Source organism: Ascaphus truei, unplaced genomic scaffold (genome assembly GCF_040206685.1).
Source record: "Ascaphus truei isolate aAscTru1 unplaced genomic scaffold, aAscTru1.hap1 HAP1_SCAFFOLD_815, whole genome shotgun sequence".
NCBI classification, from domain to species: domain Eukaryota; kingdom Metazoa; phylum Chordata; class Amphibia; order Anura; family Ascaphidae; genus Ascaphus; species Ascaphus truei.
The window spans coordinates 110,122-120,786 of NW_027457151.1; positions in this window are offsets into that span (position 1 = coordinate 110,122).

The following is a 10,665-nucleotide window of genomic DNA, read 5'->3' on the forward strand; positions in this document are numbered from 1 at the left end:
GCCTCTCTCTTTCACTGGTGCATGCAAGGAGCTGGTCCCAACATCCACAAAGTGTGTGTGTATTATTGGTTGTGTTTTATGGCGGTAGGAGGATAGTGTGTATATTGTGTGTGTGTGGGAGTATTATATTGTGTGTAGGGTATTATAGTGTGTATATTATGTTGAGGTGCAGAGGAGAGTGTTAGATTGGGTATCTTGTGTTAGGGGGTATTGTGTATATTGTGTTTAAGACTATAATATTATTGGGGAGATTATTATTGAGGAGGTATTAAAGTGTGTATTGTGGGGAGTATTAGTGTATGTATTATTTGTGGGTGACAGATGCTGTGGGTAGGCCAAGAGTACGGGCCAGACTAAGGTGGAGACTTTCTGTACTCTGCATACAGGACTCTACATGCACTGCAGAGGTGAAATTCCCCCAACTCCAATTTGCTACACTCTCCAAGAGAGAATATTGTGATCAGAGGTGGAAGATGAGCAGGGTCACTGCCCAGGGAGTAGCCTGTCAGGGGGCATGGAAATCTCTTTTGGTGCGTATGTTGCCACGTGGCATTGATTGACCGGTCAATTAGCACTGCTTCCTATCACAGTGACATGATCCGGTGCTGTGATCGGTTGCAGCGCTGACCAAGGTGTGTTAGTGCAGCAATTTACAGGGAGGGAACAGAGGTTGTGGGTGACAGATGCTGGGGGTAGGCCAAGAGTACGGGCCAGAGCAAGGTGGAGATATTCTGTACTCTGCATGCCCATCCTGCATGCCCAGGACTCTGCATGCATGCCAGTGGCTGTGGGGTGTGTGTGTGTAGGTATGCCAAGTGTCAGTGTGCATAAGTAAGTGTGCTGTGTGTGTAAGTAAGTTTGCCTGTGTGGCAGGAGGTGTAGGGGGGTGGGGGGCGGGGGGCGGTTCAGCTGGAGGACTTTACCCAGCACAAAAGCACATAGATGCCTCTGATTATATCACCCCAAATGCTGATAATATCCTGCTGTAGATGCACTTTACAGAAGATGATACAGATGTCATCAGTGTTTGGTGGGTTCATTAAATCAATCCATCATATAATAGCCACACTATGCATATGATGTACTGAATCAGTAACACCAATCACAGGAAGACATCTCCATGGTAGGGGTAGTGTTGAAGTTAACAAAATATGTCCAGCACTGTGGTGTGGAGCCCATACATAATAATTGTGCACATTACCAGAACAACATATTGTCAACTGCATGATCATTTTGCTGCTTGTAGTGTATACTCTTGTCCTGTGCAGTGTTGTAGTAGATCCGTCTCTTCGGTGTTCACTGCAATAAAAGTAAGACATTGCATTAATATTACAGAAGTTTGGGGGCTGAAATCCCACTATGCTAATGACAGTTTCCCTTTGCATAAGATTCTTGTGATTATATCTCAATGATGATCAATAACAACTACATCATAACACAGCTGCTCTATACAGAATATGTATTTGCCATCAATGGTCATGGAGGCAATATGTCACACAATGTACATATATAGCAAGGATTATTTCTTCCTCTGGTGTATTATGATGGGAGGGTGAGATTCTGCATTATCAGCATCAGTAAATCTGTAGGAAACTGAGTGATATTCTATTTTTTAATGCAATATTAGGGTAAAATAAAGCTTGCTGTATCTATAGCCATGCTCTACCCATGATGTGCTGAATCAATGACTGCAGAGCGATTTAGAGTGGTAAACATGACTTGAACTCATCTCTGAATAGAGGGTAGCACAGTAGTGCAGAGTAGAAGGTGAATGTATCTCAAATGGAAACCCTTAGCAGCTGTGTGGGGAGTAGACAGTACAGACTGACCAAGTAAATAGTAAAAAGTAGTAACTTCAACATTACTTGGTTTTGTTCTCCACTCCTGTTTTTCTGTTCTTTAAATCACTAATCCTCCCTAAGTCTCCTGGTCAGAAAGCGTATTGCACAGCAGATGCTAATGCCAATTATTGACTATGGAGACATAGTATATGGCTCGGCTCCTCAAACCCACCTTAGCAAACTTGACACCCTCTACAATTCAATTTGTCGTTTTGTTCTCCAATGCAACTACAACACACATCACTGCGAAATGCTCAAAGAACTAGATTGGTCATCACTAGAGTCTAGGCGCAAAGTTCACCTTTCCTGTCTCACCCTCAAATACTTTCTGGGCAAGCTACCCAGCTACCTGAACAAGCTCCTCACCCCTACCACATGCAGTACCTATCACCTGAGATCAGACTCCAAAAGACTATTCATGGTCCCAAGACTCAACAAAGTATCCGGACGTTCCTCCTTCTCCTTCCGTGCACCCCAAAACTGGAACAACCTACCAGAGACTCTCATATCCACCACCAGCTTAAGTTCTTTCAAATCTAAGGCTGTCTCACACTTTAATCTGGTCTGTAACTGTTTCATAAGCTCATAATATATATTTTCTTTAACTGTGCATGCAATGTCTTGTATATAAATGTATACCTTGTTCATTTATGTAACTGTATTTGTAACCATGTATTATTTGTTTTACTCTGTGCCCAGGACATACTTGAAAACGAGAGGTAACTCTCAATGTATTACTTCCTGGTAAAATATTTTATAAATAAATAAACTAATACTGATGCCATATGTAACCTGTACTGAGAGTTATATACTCTACTGGCCTAGATCAAATTAAATGATGCAAACAGGATCCCTCCCACTCAAGATTCATATGATTGCACCACCTCAACCTTTCATAGCAATAACATAGAACTGCAGCAGTGCGCTACTGCACATGTTCTTGTTATGAATGGTAGTAGATGTGGTCCTTGGGTCAGTACTTCATACTGTAGCCACACTCTATTCATGATGTATTGAATCAACAAAAATCTGCATGGTACAGATCACAGGAAGGGGTGGAGTAGAGGTGAATATGTCCAATGCGAAACCCTTAGCAGCCGGATTTTTTGGAGTCAATAAAACGACAAATACTAAATGAGAAATATACACATTGCTTATCTGTCTCTGTGTAGTCATTTTCCTCCTCTTCAACTGTCCTTCAATTTTCTATTTTGCAAGAAAATGAACACATGGCTTCAATATTCACTTCTGTTCTGCAGTCTTTCCTCTTGAAATAAAAAAGTTAAGCATTGCATTATTATTATTATAATTATTATTGACGATACATACAATGAACCTTGCTCCAAACCATGTGATACAAAGCAAATCCACCTCCCTCCCACAGCTGTGCTCCTTCTAGAGCTTCTACCACACAAGTTATTCATGTCAGTGAAACTGTACTGCAGTCCCGGTCTGCACACAATCTACTGAATCAATGACATCACACTGTGTCACACAATGTCATGCTAACGACAGGAAACAATCTTTGTATATATCTTTGTATATATAATAATAATAATAATAATAAAAAAAATAAGACAGGACAGACACTCCTACATTGCAATCAATAGAAAATAACTGGGACAGGCACTTCAAGGATGCATACGGTCCCGGATAAACTGTAGCTACCTATACACGTGTGCCTTGTCTCTAGACTCTGCATATATCTCTATTTATATACCACCCATTGTGTACTCAGCGCTTTACAAGAGAGACCAAAAAGTACAGGAAATTATTATACAATAAGTTCAACAAACAAAAACAGACAATAGGAAAGTAAATCCCTGTCCTGGGTAGTTTACAATCTAAGAGAAATGTAAGGAGACTTACAGAGAGACAACAGGTGGGGGAACAAGTGCAGTAGATGACAATGCTTGTCCTTAATGGTGGGTACTTGTAGTATAAAGCACTTCTTGGGAACAATAGTTAGTGACTGAATGAGTGACAGTAGCAACGAGTAAAAGCTATTGAAATGCTTCATTTAAGTTGTGAATTTTAAGGTTGATCTTAAATGTGGGTGGAAGAGGGTATGTTGGCATATACTGAGTGTGTGTGAGTTTCACAGGTAAATTGATGGGAAAGGGTTTCAGGCAAGAGAGCGAGTGCGCAGTAGAGGTGTAAGAAGTATAATGGAGACAGCTATTAGTAGAGCTTAGGAGACGAGGAAGGGCATAACGAGACCAAAGATGATATGTAGGAAGGAGCAGATGAATAGAGAATAGTGTTGGACTGGGTCCTCAACTATAAAAAAATGGGTAACGGGTACCCGGCCAAAATGAAAGGTTCTACCCGGTCGGGTACACGGTTTGGCACTTACCTTCCGGGTGGCGGTGACATCTAGGATCAGCAGCAGTCCTGTGACGGTGGCAGCATCTGTGGTGTCTTCAGCCGGCGGGGGAGCTGCAGGCTCACAGACACAGCTTACCTGCTTCGGTGCTGTGGAAGTGATTCCTGCAGCTCCCCCCGCCAGGTGAAGACACCTCTGATGCTGCCAACATCAGAGGACTGCTGCTGCTGATCCTAGATGTCTTAGGAAAGGTAAGTATAAAAGATTATTTCCAGCTGCCCTGACATTACCCGACGCCGGGTATTACCCGGCCAAGTCCACTTCTCAGTGGCCGGTTTCGAGTAATGTCCGGGTAGCTGGAAATGTGTCGGGTAACGCCGGGTACTCGGTACACCACTAATAGAGAACCTTAACAAAAAGGTAAGGAGGAGAACTTTGTAGGTGATCTGAAACTTGATGGGAAGCAAGGAGAGGGATTTAAGGAGGAGGAGGAGATGAGCAGATACTGTTGTGGGAGAAAGGGAAATTATTCAAGCAGCAGAGTTTTGGATAGATTGCAAATGAGAAAGTTGTGAAGCAGGGAGCCCTGTTAGCAGTATGTTAACCCATACGATAAGGGCATGCATTGGCGTTTTAGCAGTAGATTGACAGAGAAAAGGGCAAATCTTGGAAATATTACAGAGAAAGAATCGACAAACTTTAGCCAGTGTCGTGAATGAAGATGGAAAGGGAAGAGTCAAATGTTACTCCTAGGCAATGTGCTTTCATGACAGGATGATGGTAGTACTGTTTACTGCGATGGAGAAAGGTGATATTAGGCCAGATTTAGGGGGAAATATGAGGAGCTCAGTTTTAGACATTAGGTTTAAGGCAGAAGAGTGTCATCCATGGAGGATATAGCCAGGAGGCGACCCGAAACTAGGAACTAAATTGCAGGAGTGACGGTAGGGTGGATAGGTGTGTGTATCATCTGCATAGAGATGATATCAAGGGCCAAAATAGTTGATAAGGTCAACTAGTGATAGTATGTAGTGAGAGAGGTCCCAGAACAGAGTCCTGAGGTATACCAACAGACAAAACAACAGGAGACAAAGACACGTTAGCAACAGAGATGGAGAATGTGTGATGGAGAAGTATGATGAAAACCAGGATATAAGTTTGCTGCGGATACGAAGAAAGAGTTTAGAATATGAATGAGAAGAGTGATTGACAGTATCAAAAGCAGAAGAGAGATCAAGCAGGATTAGTAAGTAAAATGGACCTTGGGAATTTTCTTTATGTACATAATTGGTTACATTGGGAAAGGCAGATTGTGAAGGGCCCAGAGGAGCATGTGATTTAAGAATGTTGATCAAACGGGAGATCACAAGACGTTCTAGCAATTAGGAGGCAAATGGTAGGACGGATACAGGGCGATAGTTAGAAATTCACACAAGGTCAAGGTTATTTTTGAGAATAGGGGTGACCACTGCATGCTTAAAAGGAAGAGTTGAAAGAGCCAAAGGATATGGAGGAATTGAAGATGTGGGTGAGAGTGAGAATATAGGATTGAGAGGGCATGTGGTAGAGGGAGAAGAGAAGATCAGGTTCCAGCTTTGTGACAGGAGAAAAGGAGTCAAGAGTGCAATGAGATCTAGATAGAAAAAGAGAGAGGGGGAAGGGAGAGAACGAATCTACTTGTGGATGGCATCCACCTTGCCTCAAGTGAGCAAAGGCTTGAGGAGAAATAAAGGATGGATGTTAAGTGGGAGGAGAAAGTCAGTGGTGGGACTCAAATACATAGAAGACAGTGTGAATGAAATTGGAGTGTTGATGAGTGAGGAAAAAGTAGTGTTTGACCTTAAAAAAAGGAGCAGAGTTTTACAGAACAGGACAAAGGTTTAGTGTAGAAAATCAGACTGTGAGATTTCCTCCATAGGTGTTAAGAGCAGCAGTGTGATGTGATGAAGTGTGATGAGAGCGTGCTTGTGAATTAAACCAATGCATGGGTTAGGCTGCGTCTATAGTAAGCACGCAACAGATGGCAAAGTTAGCGCATGCCTGTCGCTCCAGCAATCCCTGCACTGAGGTCCGAGGCGACGGGGAGGCCCTGCATCGCTCGCACGCACTGTGGACAACCAAGCGTGTGCCCATGATAATCACGGCCTTAGAGGGATGAGTGTGTCAGAGCCTAGAAGGGGCATATAGATGATGGAGGAGGAGGGAGGAGGAGGGAGGAGGAGATGATAGCATTGTAAGAGTTAACAAGATAGCTAGTTTAAGCAGAAAGTGAGGAGAGGTTAGAGATAAGGGTAGATGTCAGAGGAGAGAGTTCAATTAAGCTGAGGTATCGAGTAGGACAGGGGTGAGGGGAATGAGAAGTGGTGGATGATGAGAGCAGAAGAGGTCATGTACAAATAGACCATGTTAGTCGTAGAGCAGACATTCCAGAGGGCACGTGAGAAGGGAAGAGTAAAGTGAGACAAGGAATGTGGATTACATTAGATGGGTTAATACGCTTAGCAGGGAGGTGGAGAGAGAGGCAAGAGGCAGAGGGTGGTGTAGGGGTAGAGGAAGAGATGTTGCATGTACCTTGTCAGAACATTAAAGAACGTCAATTCACACTGGTGCAGAGTTGATGATGAAATGCTGAATCCAGTTCACGTCCAATTCAATTTTAACAGAACTTTTTCATTCTTCATTACTGCAAAAAAAAAAGTAAAAAACAATGCATTACTATTTTCAAAATGGATTGAATTCCCCCACCAATGACTATGTGTTACCAATATATCCCTCTCAGTCCCACTGCAGCACATACTGTACCAGTGTGAAAGTAAGAAGGTACACAGTACCGGTAAAACAATACGTGCCGGTACTATGCACCATATGAATTATAAGGGGATGTAAATCTCCCAGTCTCTCTCCATATCCGCAACAGAGCGGGCTCCGGTCAGTGGCATGGATGCCCATATATGGGTATGCTCATATATGGGCATCCCATGTCACTGACCGGAGCCGGCTCTGAGTATAGGGATATATGCGGAGACGCACAGGTGCAAGGAAATGGGAGGAGGCACGGTGAGAAACAGGGAGAGACCACAGGAAGATAGAGGGCAACAACTTCCACAAGGTACTTGTATGGGTATAATTGTTTGTATTTTGTGCAGAGGGGGTAATTTCAGATAAAATACAATTCTCCACCCTCTACGAAACAATTCCACTTTGTTCAGTAAGCCAGAAAGTCTTGGTCCCATGTGGACTGAATTTAATGCAAATAAGGTCCTTAATACACAAGTAAAGAATAAAGTTACTTATTCTCTACTGTAAGAAGTGCCACATTGCCCACTATTTGGGTCCTGTGCCCAGATTGTGACCATGCATGGCAGAGGTGAGATTCCCCCAACTCCAATTTGCTACACTCTCCAAGAGAGATAATTGTGATCAGAGGTGGAACTAGGGGAGGGTGTGAGCAGGGTCACTGCCCAGGGAGTAACCTGACTGGGGGCACGGAAATCTCATTTAGTGCATATGTTGCGGCACTGCATTGATTGACCGGTCAATCTGCACTGCTGCCTGTCACAGTGACATCCTGATCGGGCACTGTGATCAGCTATAGCACTGACCCAGGTGAGATAGTTCAGCACTTTACAAGGAGGGAACAGATGTTGTGGGTGACAGATGCTGGAGGTAGGCCAAGACTGTTGGCCAGAGTAACGTGGAGACTTACTGCACTCTGCATGCCCATCCTCTCCCTGACATCAGGGGAAGGAAGTGGCCCTGGGGTGTGTGTAGGTATGCCAGATGTCAGTGTATGCATAAGTAAGTATGCCAGTGTAGTTGGAGGTGTAGGGGCGTTAAGCTGGAGGACTTAAAACAGGCACAAAAGCACATAGATACCTCTGATTATACCGCACCAAATGCTGATAATATCATGCTGTAGCTGCACTTTACAGAAGATGATGCAGATGTCATCATTGGTTGGTGGGTTCATTAAATCAATCCATCATATCATAACCACACTGTGCATATGATGTACTGAATCAGTAACACCAGGAAGACATCTCCATGTTAGGAGTAGAGTTGAAGTTAACAGAATATGTCCAGCACTGTGGTGTGTAGCCCATAAATAATAATTGTGCACATTACCAGAACAACATACTGTCAACTGCAAGATCATTTTGCTGCTTGTAGCGTATGCTCATCCTGTACAGTGTTGTAGTAGATCCGTCTCTTCAGTGTTCACTGCAACAAAAGTAAGACATTGCATTAATATTACAGATGTTTGGGGGCTGAAATCTCACTTCGCTGCGGACAATTTCCCTTTGCATAAGATTCTTGTGATTATGTCAATGATGATCAATAACTGCATCATAACACAGCCGCTCTATACAGAAGATGTACTTGCTCTCATTGGTCATTGAGGTAATACGTCACACAATGTACAGATATAGCAAGGATTATTTCTCCCACTTGTGCATTATGGCATTATGATGGGAAATGTTGTGAGATTCTGCATTATCAGCATCACTGAATCTTTTGGAAATTAAGTGATATTCTATGTTTTAATGCAATATTATGGGTGATCAGCCGGTAAAATAATAATACTGTAGCTTGCTGTATCTGTAGCCATGCTCTACCCATGATGTGCTGAACCAATGACTGCAGAGAGATTCAGAGTGCTAAACATGACTGGAACGCATCTCTGAATAATGGGCAGCAAAGCAGTGCAGAATAGGAGGTGAAAGTATTTAAAATGGAAGATCCTTAGCAGCTGTGTGGAGAGTAGACAGTACAGACTGACCAAGTAAATGGTAAAAGGAGTAACTTCAACATTACTTGGCTTTGTTCTCCACATTGAAGCTTTCCTCCTCTTTAAATCACTAATACTGATGCCATGTGTAACCTGTACTGAGAGTTATATAATCTACTGGCCTAGATGAAACCATATGATGCAAACAGGATCCATCCCACTCCAGATTCATAGAATTGAACCACCTCAACCTTTCATAACAATCACATAGAACTGCAGCTGTGCGCTACTGCACATGTTCTTGTTATGAATGGTAGTAGATGTGGTCCTTGGGTCTTTACTTCATACTGTAGCCACACTCTACTCATGATGTATTGAATCAACGAAAACTTGCATGGTTCAGATCACAGGAAGGGGTAGAGTAGAGATGAAAATATTCAATGTGAAACCCGTAGCAGCCGGATTGTGTGGAGTCAATAAAACGACAAATACTAAATGGTAAATGAGAAATATACACATTGCTTATCTGTCTCTGTGTAGTAATTTTCCTTCTCTTCAACTGTCCTTCAAATTTTCTCTTTTGCAAGAAAAGGAACACATGGCTTCAATATTCACTTCTGTTCTGCAGTCATCCCTCCTGAAATAAAAGTTAAGCATTGCATTGTTATTATGATAATACATACAATAAACCTTGCTCCAAACCATTTGATGCAAAGCAAATCCACCTCCCACCCACAGCTGTGCTCCTTCTAGAGCATGCATGTCAAACTCCAGTCCTCGAGGGTCCCAAACAGGCCAGGTTTTCAGTAGGGATATCCTGAAAACCTGGCCTGTTTGCGGCCCTCGAGGACTGGAGTTTGACATCCTTGTTCTTGAGCTTCTACCACGCAAGTCATCCATGTGAGTGACACTGTACTGCAGTCCTGGTCTGCACACAATCTACTGAATCAATGACATCACACTGTAAAGGCAATCTACAAGATGTATTAGTTGTCCACACTTCCGAAATGTTACTTTTATGTCCAAATCACTTATTCCCATGACCTGATATTTGTATTTGTTATTTATAGGATTGTCACAAAGAGTTGATGATGTCACCAAATGATAGTATGTAGAGAGAAAGAGAGATCTCAGAACAGAGCCCTGATGTATACCCACAGACAGATCAATAGAAGACGAAGACATGTTAGCAACAGAGATGGAGAATGTGTGACAGGAAAGTTATGATGAAAACCAGGATAGAACTGTGTTACGGATACCAAGAGAGAGTTTAGAATATGAAGGAGGAGAGTGATTGAGAGCATCAAACGCAGCAGATAGATCAAGTAGGATTAGTAGGGAAAAGTGACCTTGGGAATTTGCTTTAAGCACAGTCTGTAGAACGAGCTGTACGAAAGGCAGGTTGTAAAGGATCCAGGAGGGAATGTGATTTAAGAATGTTGACATTCTAGCAATTAGGAGACAAACAGCAGGAGGGATACAGGGCGGTAGTTAGTAAGGCACATAGGGTGTAGGTTGTTTCTGAGAAAAGGGTGACCACTACAGGCTTAAAGTAAGAGGGTAAAGAGCCAGAGAATAGGGAGGAATTGAAGATGTGGGTGAGAGTGGGGACTAAGAGATGCAGTAAGGTGTGAGGGGATACGATCTAGAGGGCATGTGGTAGAGGGAGAAGAGAAGATGATTTGCTTCCAGCTCTGTAAGAGAAGAAAAAGAGTCAAATGCAGAAGGAGAATTAGGTAGAAGGAGAGAAGGGGGAAGGGACAGAAGGA